The following is a 13,720-nucleotide window of genomic DNA, read 5'->3' as shown; positions in this document are numbered from 1 at the left end:
ACAGTGACAAGAAAGGTGAAACCACACTGATCTACCCAGCACAGGCAAAATGAGAGGGGCCAAAGGTAATTTAGCACTGATGATACCAGCTCACATCATGGATGAGATGTAGGCAGTAAGTTCTAGAACCAAAACTGAAGTCCAGGGTCAAGATCCCAGCCTATGATCTGTAGATGATCTAGGACAAAGAAACCCCTCAGTTTCCCTGGGTGGACAGGGAATGTACCCACATTTCTGAAACACCTGCAGATCCCAAGGACAAGTAAGCCCATATCATTACAGCAGTGCAAGAGAATATATGGAAAGAAACCCCCAGTTTTAACAGTGTGTATCCTGCTTCTTTCATGCAGAAAATGTCAGACTGAGTTTTCTACTCCCCATTCCCATGTCAGGTACAGGATCCCTATGTGCATTTTTTAAGCCAATCTCCAATTCTGCACATTGCAACATAAAATGACAAATTACCCTTTTAAAAGTAAATAACTGACCCTAATCACAAGTCTCACACAGATTTTCATACTATTAAAACTATATTTCAATATACTTAGAACAAACCCCAGGACTCTCTAAGCACAGGACTTCTACCATCCTTAACACTCTTCCTTTCTCCAGGCCTGCTTCTCTGAAAAACATTCACCCACCCAATTTTTGCCTTATCAGGAACCTGCTACATTCCAAAGGGCTGTGCTCAAGGTTGTAATGTTCTTTTCCAGGCATTTTGCTGACTGTTTCACTGCCAAACACTGCCCTTTCCAGGATGTACTTTTCTGCAAGAACTCCAAATTTGAGCCATTTCAAGAGGGTTGCACAGCATTGCTGACACAAAGTAGACTGCTGTTTACCTCAATCAAAGACAAAAACTGTGTCACTTTGTGTATTTTTAAAAGCAAGAATTAATAATTGATATTTGCCTTCACACAGTCCTTTGCTCCCAAAGCAAATGAAGCCAAAGAGACACATTCAGTGGTACAGCTGCCCCTGGGGTGAGCCACTGCACACCTGCAGGCTGTGCAAGGAGGGGAAGAGAGGAACAGGGAAAAAACCACGAGTTTGCCCTTGTAACAAGGTGCTGAGCCCTGGCAGAGCAAGGAGACTTTCTGAGCACTGCCTGAGAGCCTGAGCTGTAGACAGCACAGGGTTCAACAGCAGGAATGCTTTGCTACCCCCAGTTTTCCCCTACAAACAGCAACTCCTCCCCACTGCCTACAGCACTGGCTGACATCTCCCAGGCACACTTGGTGTGCACACACAGCACACACTCTGACAGGTTTCATTTGGAGCCATCTTCAAGGACATACTAAAACAATGCAGTCAAATCCACTTAAACAGCCAACAGAGTATCAGAATAAACCTGTTAAAAGGATTATTCTACATAAGAGTTGATTTCTACAACAGTTGCATTTGTTGTAAAAGCCCTTTAAATGAATACGAGCTGAGGAAAGCACCTTGGGGCTGAGGCAGAGCAGCAGCCAAGAACAAGAAATCAGCTATTTCCAAAGGTTCTAGAGAAGAGAACCAGAGCCAGCTCTGCTGAGCTGCTCCAAGTGCCTCAGATAGTAATCCTATTTCGGGAATTTAGGGACTGCTCTGGGCTCAGTGAGTCAGCAGGGTGGGGCAGTTCTTTCCCATGTTTGTGGACTGAACAGGAACAGAAAAAGCAAAAGAAGCTGGGAGCCAGAAATGTAGCACCTGGCTGGTGCAAAGGCAGGAATTCAGCAGAGTTAAGGCAGAAGAGTTCACAAATCTCTGCAGAGCCAGCAGTCACAGGTAAAAATAGAAGTCTTATCTGGGAGGCACATAAGCATTCAAAATTAAACTGAACAGACAAACTGTAAAGATGTTTCAATGCTGGAAGCTCCATGTATTTTCTCCTAGTGGTGACTCTTGCCCTCTCCTTGTTCAAGACTGAGCTTTTTAAGCAAATCACACCATCTGACAGAAATCTTAGTTGCATTATTAGGCCAGGACATGACATTTTATATTTCAAAGCAAACAAATGTAAGAAGGCCTACAAATGACCTCTAAAACTCCACTTTCCCAAAAACACTCACAAAGGGAAAATATTCACATAGTTGTAAGATGTAATTCTACAGATGTGTCATCACAGTAATTACATCCTAAAAAATGACATTAAATCTTAGCCCATGAACACTCACACACACAGAGAAAGCAAACACAAGCTACTGAGGGAGGTCCACTCACCTCTAAAAGCTGTGCTGACCTGGCATCCCTCCAGTGCTCCTTTCAGATGATGCATGACCTAAACATCCTTTTGGCAGAAGCTGGTCACCTTTTTAAGTCTTAGTAAAAACTAGTAATTGTATCTTTTCTTCCATTTTCTCCTGGTCATAACCAGTCAAAGTATTTGCTGATGTAATAATTGAAACCACAAAGTACTTATGTAGGCAACTGAAAGGGGAGTCACTCATACAGAAAATGGATGGCATCAGGCATATGCAGTCACAGAGCCACATTTTCAGGCATCATGTCACCAGGATGTCATCAGGTCTGTCTTACTGCAAATACTCCCATTTTCAGTCCTACCATTCCATTTGGATTTATTCTACAAAGCAATTTTTAATATCTGCAAGCTCTCAAGCAGCTTTTACTCTTTCACACTCTGCCAGCAGCAGAAACAAGGCATCTTGCTGGGGAAGAGGTACTCTGCTCAAAGGACACCCCAAACCTCTTTGTGAAACCCCAAAGCAGCTGGAGAGTCCTAAGTGAAATTGCTGAAGTTAAACAAGACTTCTCAGCATTAATGTTCCGTTGTTATTTGAATTAACAGCTCTAGAGTCACAGGGGACTGGGGCTTTAAGTGTAAATTGTCTTTCATGGCATTACACTCTGCCCCACCACCCCATCAGTTACTGCTCCTCCAGCAACATTTGTAGGAGCACAGATGATGATCCAAGCTTACAGGGGGTTTGTGCTTTGGTTGGGCGAGTTTTGTGATTTTTGTTTGATTGATTTTGGCTCCGAAAAAACCAAACAAAACCCCCAAAAACGCCTCAGACAAATTCCCTGATCCAGTTCCCAGCGTGCAGCCAGAAATGAGCAGTTGTTGGCACGGCTGACAGGGCAGCAGGTCACAGCATGAGGCTTTAGCACCAGAGACAATTTAAATCAAGATTTAGCCTCAAGGGGCATAATAAGAAAATACTGGAAGACATACACAGATACATGCTGTAAAACAAGGCAGCTCGTGCTTCAAATTTTAAGCAAATAAACCAAAAGAAGGAAGAAGTAGAAAACCCAGAGATTAACACATAAGGAGCAAGCACAGCCAGAGGCAAAAGCCCCAGATTCTGAGCTTATTTACTTAGAGAGGAAACTGAATGAGTTAATATGAGCACAGAATTAAGCAGAAAAAAGGAAATAGTGGAAGCAAGCACATGAATTGTAGAAATCAGGGAAAGGGCAAGCCCTCCAGCAAGGAGGTTCCAACAGAACTCAGGTTTTTTCCACTGGGTTTTGATTTTTTGGTCTTGTCTTTTGACAGTATTTTCCCTTAAAAGTTAAACATGGATACAAAACAATTTCTAACACATACCTAGAGAGGAAGTTAATCAATTTACTAACTAAAGTGTGGATCCAGGAGAAATGCACCAAATTTGATTCCGGTACACGAGAGCTCACCCAATTCTGCTAAAACCCTGAGTTTCAGCAACTCAAAAGACTGAGCTGCATATTTCCTCATTAACACACTTGGAAATTTATTTATGCAAATCACTATATTAAGATAAAAGCTTGCTAGAAACCTAAGGCTGTTTTTCTTTTTAAGTTCCCTTTTCATTCTTTACATGTGTTTGGAAAAAAACTTGCAAATGACTCGTTTCCTTACAAACTAAAAAACACAACCACAAAGCAACCAATTATTAAAGACTATTAAACAAGCCTGTTTCAATGTGCATCAGCCCTACATGGCAAGTGTCTATTAATGGGAAAAGCAGTTTTAGCATCAGAATGCTTCCTTAACCAGATGTTGGTCTAATTACAAGGAAAAGCTCCTTATAAAGTTTAGGTAGAACTCTCTAAATTTGCTTGTATCTTTGCATATACATTGAAACCAGTCTGAAACACCTATATAGAGAATAAAATATTCAAGTTAAAAATTCTTACTCCTCAGATTCTCCTTGTGCACATAAATATTCACAACACATTTATGTAACAGATAATCAGGTCTCCTTCTCTGCTTTAAGTGGAGATACTCAGACTTCTAACATGCTCAGGAATGGAGGACCCTAACTGGAGGAAGATGTGTAACCCTTTATCTGCAGTAGAAATTTCATTATGTTTACCTATCAGCACAGAACAAAGCAGAGCTTAGATCACATTAGGCCGTGCTTCAGTTTGAGCAGAGACCACAACAAATTATGTCTAGGTCAGTGCTCAAGGCTGAGTGAATTTGGGGTAGCCAAGGTCAGGCCTAGGGCAGGTTTGCTGAGCACACAGGACAGGTCAGTGCCACGGAACAGCCCCATCCCAGCAGGGTGTGACAGCCCCAGCTGCCTGCACACAATGGCCCAGCACAGAGGGAGGCACCTTCTGCTGGTGTCTCGGACATAACACACAGATTTTTCTCTCCATGAATCCTGAAAAAGCCCTACCTAACCAGAACTCATTTTGAGAGAGCCCTAGCTCAGAGGATTGGGCAAACTGGAAAGAACATATTTTGTTATTTTGATGTAAATATCATTTTCTCACTCTGTCAGGCCATTTTCCCCTTTAGGATGGCAGATGCAGGATGGCTAAAAGAATTATTAAATAAAGTAAAAATGCTTTCCAAATTGCATTAGTGTTTCCATAGCACCTAACCAGGAGGCATGGCAGATACATATGGCCAGCTAACACAGCTCTCCAAGAGGTACAAGACATTTCAAAACAAAATTACAGTTTTGAACTGCTTGCCCAGCACAGCTCAGCCACATCAGTGTTGCTACTGAAACAGCACAACCTGCATGCATGTCAGTTTTAAAACATTTATAATCCAAGCCTGTGAAGACACTATCAGTGCTTTTAAAGTCAGAGCTCAAGTTCAAACTTCAAAACCCAAGTATCTTGGGAAATGCTGGTTCAGGTAGTTACACAGAAACAGCTACTGCTGAGGAGCTTCACTCACAGCAGAACAGTCACAGAATTCTCCTGGCATCAGGAAGACCCAGTCACATCTTTCCAAAGACACTGTTGGAGGTCTCAAAAGTAGCCACTGGTGTTTTCAACTATTACAAAAACAAAAAACAATAATCCAAGCAAAAAAACCCAATCAACCAATCATGTTAAGCTCTCCTGCTCCTTCCTTGTTACTTACTCCAAATGCATACCTTCTTTCCCAATATTTTTTCCTACTGAGAACACTGACCCTTCCAGCAATACAGAGAAACTGGTAATAGCAAGTTGACTTCAGCTCTGTGACTGCACATTTCACTCAGTGCATACAGAAGATGCAAAATCAATTTGGATTAGGAAGGGTCAAAGTGATGCTTAAATCCTACATAAATATTTCTCTATAAAGCAGAGTGGTTTCTCAACAATACAAAAGAAAAGGTTTATGGGTTTGTGGAACTGCTCAGCTGTGCTCAGGAGGACCTTGAAGAAATTCAGCAAGTGCCTCTCCAAAGCCTAAATGGGTGCAGTGACAGGTCTGCATTCTCTGCATTGTGTGTGAAAACATCACTCAACAACACAGGCAAGTGAAAAATAATTGTCTGCACTGTGGCCTCATATAAATTCATAAGATATGAGAAACCTTCTGCTTTCACATGGAGCAGAACCCAGCCCTCATCTGAATGGCAAGAGCACCAGACCATGCAAACCATCTCAAAATGGCAATCAGTCTCTCATCCTTGTCATGCAGTACAGATCAATTCAAGAAGGCAGTCAGGCCTGTAGCTCAATACACCCCCTGAAACACCAAAGGAAAACCAGGGAATTTCCTTGGTCCCTTATCCTCTGAAAAGGACCTGAAAAGGATGGGGACCATCAGCCAGGTCTGCCAATGGCCCTTCTGACAGCAAAAAACTGAACTGTTGAATAAATGTAGGAGACAGCAGATGGTTTCTGGGTTCCTTGTTGAGCTGAGCACACACTGGCTCTTCTGGATATACTCAAGGACTAAACAGAATCCTCCTGGTCACACACCAGCCCCTCACCTGATCACACACATGCTTATCATGAGTTCTGTTAGAGCAGCATCTGCCTCTGGGCCCATTACAGTCACAGGTTTCAAGGGGAAGAGGGCAAGAGCAGACAGTGGGGAACACAAATGAGTTATTCAGTATTCTTCATTCCCCTGAGCAAGTTCCTTGGGAAAGATGCCAATGGAGAAAAGGCTGAACAAAAGATTCACCCAAACAATTATTCAGGTGACTTTTAAGCCCAATGTATTGCTCACATTAAGTGCACCAGCTTTCTCTCAGAGTCAGAAGCAGCTCTTGAGGGCCCCTGAGGATCTTGCTTTTGTGAGCTGAGAGGTTCTTGTTCCAGCTTAGGAAGCCCTTGGGACAATGCTCTGGATCTGACTAAAACATTCTCCTCCTGACACCCATTTACCCCAGACCAGAGCCACAGATGATCAATACTAGAACTAGAGAAGTGGTGTATGTCCCCAGGCTACAGAGACTATTTTCATCTGACAGCTTGTCAGATTCTTCTTCCTCCTTGCAATTCAGATTTCACTCATCAGCTTTCTAAGAAAACCAAGGAAAGTAAAACAAGGAATGGACTGTAAGATGTGCTCTCCTCACTGCAGCCACTGATGGAGTGTGTAGGATGATGCCCATCACCTATACAGGAACCTTCAATCCCAGCTAAGCACTGGCTTTGGTACCCATCACAATTAGGCTTAGGTGGGAACTGCAAGAGAATTTTGCAACTGGGCATTCTCTGCTGACCAATCTAGAAATCCAAATAAGTTATTGATACAGCTGGCAAACACAGATTTATTCATCCAAATACCATGATTTCCTCCAAGATAGTTGAGGCATTACTGTGTTTTCTCAGAACCATGTCAGTGATTTCATCCCTGTCAGACTGACAGGTCCAATGACCACCTCAGGAGAGTGTAAAGCCAAAGTGTCCTACCCAGGGAAGGGACTCCCATACTTGTTCTACCTGAAAGAATCCAAACAGAGGGGACAGTTTATAGAAGTGACAGGCAAGGACAGGGGAATCCAAGGCATCCAAGTCTTCCAACAGTGATCTACTGTTCTGAGCATATTCTTTTCTGAAACTTCATGTCATAATGTCACTTCAGGCCACAAATATAAAAAATTTCCAGAGCAGCTCTAGGTTAGCAGGAAGCAGAACTGAAAATGAGGCAGTGAATTATGAGCTGAGGCAGCTGGACCAAGAGGCACAGAAACAAGTGTTGTGTGCCTTGGCTCACTGCAAGCACCATAACCCAACTCCTCTGGGACAGCCTGAGCCCAGCCCTGCTGGGCACTCATCCCCTGCCATGTCACTGCCCTGCAGCAAATCAGTGCTGGGTTTGTGTGACACCTCCCTGCTGACACACACCAATGACATTCCCTTGTTAGCAGCTCAAATACACTTGGAGCCTGATGCTCCAGGGAACAAGGTATTTTCCTTCAGAACAGATTAGCCCAGGAAGCTGCTGGCCCATTTCAAAGGAACACACAGATATGGCTGTAGGCAACTGAGGCATTTGCTGCTTTTTGGTGGCTTTTTGTGTGTTGAGTCTCTTAAAACTGATCTAACAACAGCCTGCTCCAGCCTCACCCATCTTGTGGGTTAAAATGGGCACTCCTTCCTTAGCTCTGCAGCCAGAGTACATAATTGCTGATAACAGAATAGCTGATAAATACCCCAGCAGAGAAGGAGCTGCATTGCAGTGTGGAGTCTAGAACATTCTGGAGTTCTTAAGAAGTAAACACACACAGTGAGCCAAGGCTGCCCAGTGCACTTCTCCACACCTCAAGGAGAGGAGCTGGAGTCCAAGCACACGAGTTACTCACTATTAACTAACCCCTCCTACCAGGGCTGCCTGCTTAGATTTCAGATAATACTGTGTGATCCACAGCAGCCTGCCATGGCTGCTACTGTGCTGCTGTCACAGACCAATCTGCAAGTAATTTGTGGATTTTGGATACTTCAGAATTTGTGCAGAAGCTCCTGAAGAGGATGAGGTGGTTTTGAGGGTTTTAAAAAAATATATTATTTTTAAAAGAAAGAAGGTTGTGGTGGATCTACTCTTCTCCTCCACAAGATAAAATAATATTTTTTTAAAAATACCACCCCGCCCAGTAGTAACAGAGATTGCTGAAATGACTGAAAATAACAAAATAAAAGGTAACAACTATGCAAAAAGCCTGTAATACCAACAGGCACAATTCAGTAGTACAAACCAACACACTGAACTGTAGCAATTCACACTTCCTACAGGGCAGTCCTCACACAGATACTCCACGAGCATCTGTGTAGCCACGAGCAACTAACTTGACTGCAGCTGCCACATTTGGGCAGAGACTCCAATTACATTTGCAATAATCTGATTACTACATGAGCCATAACCTGGTTAAGAAAGGGTCTCAGAGATACCATTTTGGCACTTAGGAAGAAGACAAGGAGAGGGAGACATGCTTTGTTGTTTCAGTAACAGACAGATCTGCAAACTGAGCCAGATTTTGTGACAGAAATACAACACATTGTCCTGCACAGGACACTTTTACTATTTAAAACACATACAGTACAATTTGAAAAAAAATTAGAGGAGTTATGGATCTGTAAAACTATCTCAGTAGAAGGACAGAGCAACATTCAAGGATTTACTTACAGCTTATGGTTACTTTCCTATCACTTGTAATTCAAAGATATGATCAGGAAAGCAATCCACTTTGTCATCAGTGAGCTGGCCAAAACCTGCTTTGTAACCCAAGACACTGCAATTGGTGCTTTGGAAGTCCTTCATTCATGTGCTCTCACCCAAAGTAATCCATGCCAGCATTTCTCCAGTCACTTGCAGCCTGCCCCTCCATCCATCTGCCATTCAACCTGGACTGGAACTCCATTTCTTTTCCTACACGTGCCAGCAAAAGATTATTGATATTTCACCAGGGGAAGAACAGGATCAGACCCTTATTATTCTTTCCATGCTTATCTGACTGAGCAGAACAAATCAAAGAGGAGACAGTTAAAAAAACTCCCAAACTGCTGGTCTTGGTTTCTCTGGGGAAAAGCAAGCTCCAGATAAGCTGTGCCTCCAATCAACACCCTGATTTTCAATATGCTTCCCTGTGGTAATTGAAATGGAGCAATTCTCAAACAGCTTGCCAAGTCTCACCTCATTAACCTTTATGGACTGACCTCCAAAATTCCTTGAAGCTGAAATACAGGTCCCCCTTGCCTCTGCATGGTGGCTGTTTACCCCTAAGAGGCTGGGGAGCAGGGGAGGGCATTAGAGAGCAAACTGCTCAACATGCTAGAGCTGGAAGAAGAATTGTTTCCAGCCTGGTACTGGGGCCCAAACCTTCACAGGCTTCGGCCTCCTTTATTGGCCCTTCTTTCAGGTAGCCTTCAAAGCCAAATTTGGATTACAAATCACACCCCCCACCCACAACACTTCTTTTAAGAGTCAGTATATAGCTCTAGTATGCTGCCCAGTAGTCAAAAATAAGCAGTTCCTAACCCACACATGAAGGTTTAGCAAATTTTCTAATTACATCTTATTTTTCTTTCATCCCAAATCTGTTACTTAGGATGCCTCCTTGCCATTGAACTCATTTTACTACTTTTGCTCAGATCTCAGTGAAACTTCCTGGTGGCAGTGAAAAGCAAGCTGTCCACGAAGGAGTGACTGAACACAGCACTTGGCATTTTATCCAAATATCCAAACCTGAGATCTTAGACCAATGGAAACACTTAGGAAAAATGCTAGAGCAATCAGTTCCACAAATTAGCAAGCTCTTAGCTTTCTTTTTCTCAGCATTAGCACAAGATAGCCTAACTCTAAGAATTAAGAATATAATGTTCCAGTGTTGCACCCTGGAAGCCTGTCCAGCTGAGGGGACACCAGCAGTCTCCAGGGCTCCCCAGTAGCAGACAACTCCTGTGTGGATTGGTTTACACTCCCACTTCAAAGGTAGGTGGCTTTGTGACTGCAGAAATACCTGATCCAGGGGGAACATAAGAAAAAAAATCTGTCTACATGCTACTATTTCTGGTAGGCCTGAGGTAAACATCAGCAACTCTCTGTGGAAGAAGGAACAAAACAAACAATTCAGAGTCCACTATAGTCACTGGGGACATAAAGCAGCTCTGTGGATTCCATTAAGCTCTGCTGTAGGGAAAGAGAAATCTGGAAGAGAAAGAGAGGGAGCTCTTCACTTCCCCAGACTAAGAAGAGGGGAGTGGTAGTGCAAGCATCCTGATAATCTCCAAAATCTCAAAAGCCACTAAAATACTGAAAAGCACAGCAGGGTGGGGGGTTGCATTTAAACAGCATCTTGGCATCGGTGCTCCTAGGAAAGCACAGCTCATCACAGGAGAGAATTAAAACATGTTTAAGAAGTAATAGCAAAATGAACTCCACAAGTGTCAGGAACATTTAAATTGCATTATTGATCCAATGTAAGTCACAGATGGAAAGAAGGACCTATGGCCAGCAGGCCTTAAAATTAACAAGCAATCTGCACATTATAAAAGTTCCTGCATTTCAGCTCCTCAGAAGGAAGAATCTCTACAGTGGACTGAAGCCTGCCCCAGCTGCTCAAAGGGAAGTTGTGCTTCTGAACAACAGCAACAGGACTTGCATGTTTCCTCAGGAGTCCGCAAAATCCCACTAAGAACTTTTCAAACTACATCTCAAAACTAAAATTCACAGGATACAATACTGGGTGGAAGAAGTGCAGAGTTAAGAAACTTGTCTAAGATCTCAGAAGATGCAAATAACTCAAGAAGCAAACCCTTCAGAAAGTGGTACAGAATAAGGTCCTCCCATGATGACACACTACCTGATTTCTTGGGGTTTTCCAAGTAAGTAGTGTCCAGTTTGCCTTAAAAGCAGGAAATTCAGATGCCTATCTGGTCAGGCATTCAAGGCACACAAAAACTGAAGAACCTTCAGCTCTAGGTAAGCAGGAGTTTTAAAATGGCCTTCTGTTGACATAACAGGATTTGCAGTTCACATGCACAAATTCCACTGCTCCTTCCCTTCTCTACAATAAACTCACTAAAAAATAGGGAACGTTCCATGCTCTCCAAAAGGGACATTCAGAACTCCCACGTTTAGCAGAGGCTAAAATAAGTAAAAGCTCACTCCAATGGAATTAAGTGACACATATCCCCAAATGACCTCAGATTGAGCACAGAGGTGGCTGGGGGCTGTCTGGAGCAAGAGCCTGGCACAGCTCTCAGAGCACCACCAGGTGTTGTCACGTGAACAGAGTTAGTCTAGGGCACCTTGAGGGAGGCAGCTGGGCAGGTAAATATGAGTTATGTGGACTCCAGAAAGTTTCCATGTTCTTATGCAGACAGATAAAATCACTTTACACAGAGTGACAACACTGATTTTATGCAGCAAGCTCCAAAGCCAAGCAACAGCTCCAGTGTGCTCTTCATTAACCAAGTGCTGTTAATTAAAAACTGTCCCAGCTGAGGCCATTGCAGGAGCTCATTGCTCCATAACAGTACTGTACAACTTTCCCCTTGACCATAAGCAGAAATGCACAATGGGTGGCTTTTCTCATGTCTATTTCTGCAACTAATGTTTAACAGAAGGCAGAATTTTCAAAATCTTGTTCTTTCTTCACAATCATAGTCAAGATATTCAAGCTTAATGCAAAGATTTTTTTTTCTATTCCCACTACAGGAAATTAGTGATACATAATTAATCCTAATATCAATATCTTTGCCCAGGCTTCATTAAGTACATTTAATAGAAAGTACAGCTATTACCAAATCTCAACCCTGAAGCTCTCATGCTGCTCCTTGGAAAAAACTGAAAGCCTACTATACCTTGGCCTGCTTTAATGTTTTTGATAGTCCACCTCCAAAAACCCAGATTCAAATTTTGGCTCAGACCCCATCCACTTGAGAGTTACATCCTTTTTTTGTAATACCAAATCAGGAAAACATCACTTAACTGTGAAGTCATGAAATAATTTGGACAGAACAGCATGTGTCTGCTGGCCAAGCTCAAGGTGCACTGGGACAGATCCAGATGGAAATTTCACACTGCACCTGTCCCCAGCACACTCAGCTTCACCAAGGGAAGAGTGATCAAAGGCAAAGCCAGAAAACACAAAACAATCTGAATACACAGGGAAGTCAAGTACTGTTGAATAAACCCCACTCGATGCTGATTAACATGAAGGCTGGCCAGAACCTACTGTGATTGAAACTTGCACTCTGTTCAAGCAGAACTTTAGGGAAGCCTGGCAGAAGCAGTGAGTGAACCACAGGTGCTGGAAAATCTGTCTGGATGTGTGAATGGCTTTGGTAACACGTGGGCATGGAGAACAGCCCGGATCAGAGCAGGGTAGCTGGGAATGGGAGCCAGCCAGATCATCACACACTGCTCTCTCAGGCCTTTTGTTTGGGGTATGAGAAGGAGGTGCTGCCAAATGGTTTCAGATCAGAATTCATCCCAATTGGGAAGGACAGAGAACTCCTATAAAATGATGCTCAGTAGAAATCAATCAGAAAGCCAGCCCTCCTGAAGGCATAAACCTTTTTGGTTAAGTAAAAAGTTGCCACCAGCTAACGTGCAAGACAGTGCTGATTAGCCATCTGGTGAAAGTTCCTGCTAAGCCTGCCATGTCACCCCCTGTGCTGAGGAAAGCAGAAGGTGGATCAGTTACATTCTGTCCTTGCCTGCAATGTGTGGTCATCCTTAGGAATAAGACACAAAGCTTTCCAGTGCATCCAGGAATTGTGAGTGTTCTGACTTTTCAGCTGCCTTTTTTTTAATCACCGCATCTCAGCTAAATTATTTAAAATAAAAATTACCTATTGCCTTTTTGAAAGCTGAATTTACCCTCAAGCTTTAGCAACGTTTGTTATTTTTACCCCTTTGTTTCCTTCTCCAAGAACTGAAATTGCCAGGAGGCTTCCCAGTCATCTAAAGAGCATCAGTAAACAAGAGCAGAGACAGATGGCTGAGCTCAGTTCAAATGAGCACAAGACTCAGCTTCTCCCCTAAAACCCAGGAAGAATGCAGCAGTCCCAGAGAGAAAACAGGGATGTCCATCCAATCTGATAAGGGAGAAGTCACTGTGAGGAGGTGCAGTGCTTCCACGTACACTGAACATCCACTACAACTGCCCAGCCTTCCAATAACACAACAGGATAAGAGGATGGCAGCACAGCACAGAACAGTTCTATCTCCATTGTTGCTCCCAAAGTATTGCTGACAAAAGCAATCAGCAGGGAAAGTAAAGCCAGGCATCTCCTTCGAGCAGTTACTTCTGAGAAGTCACAGAGCAAACTCTCACAACCTAAGTAACATCTCTGACAGACCTCTGAAACCACCCAATACTACAGGAATTCGGTCCTATTGACAAATAACATGTTAATCCCTTATTAAAATGAGATATTCCAAGAGACGAAGAAAACCCATGAGAGAACTCACAGATTTATAATTAAAGAAATCTATCAAAACAAACATTCCTATTTTCTTCATTCCTGGATTTGATTTCCATTTACTGCATAGGAGACTACAGGTGTTAGCACAAGATACTATTTACATTACAGGCCTTGCCTT

The 13,720-nt window shown here is 43.0% G+C and overlaps 1 protein-coding gene across 1 annotated transcript in view; it reads right to left on the bottom strand.

Annotated features, from left to right (window-relative positions):
• BCR (BCR activator of RhoGEF and GTPase) overlaps positions 1 to 13,720 on the bottom strand; it is a 98,739-nt gene that overhangs the window by 81,954 nt on the left and 3,065 nt on the right. The gene's annotated exons all lie outside the window — the stretch shown is intronic.

The sequence above is a fragment of the Agelaius phoeniceus genome, chromosome 18 (genome assembly GCF_051311805.1).
Source record: "Agelaius phoeniceus isolate bAgePho1 chromosome 18, bAgePho1.hap1, whole genome shotgun sequence".
In the NCBI taxonomy this organism is placed as follows: domain Eukaryota; kingdom Metazoa; phylum Chordata; class Aves; order Passeriformes; family Icteridae; genus Agelaius; species Agelaius phoeniceus.
Note: the sequence above shows the minus strand (reverse complement) of the source record. Positions and strands in the feature narration are given on the sequence as shown.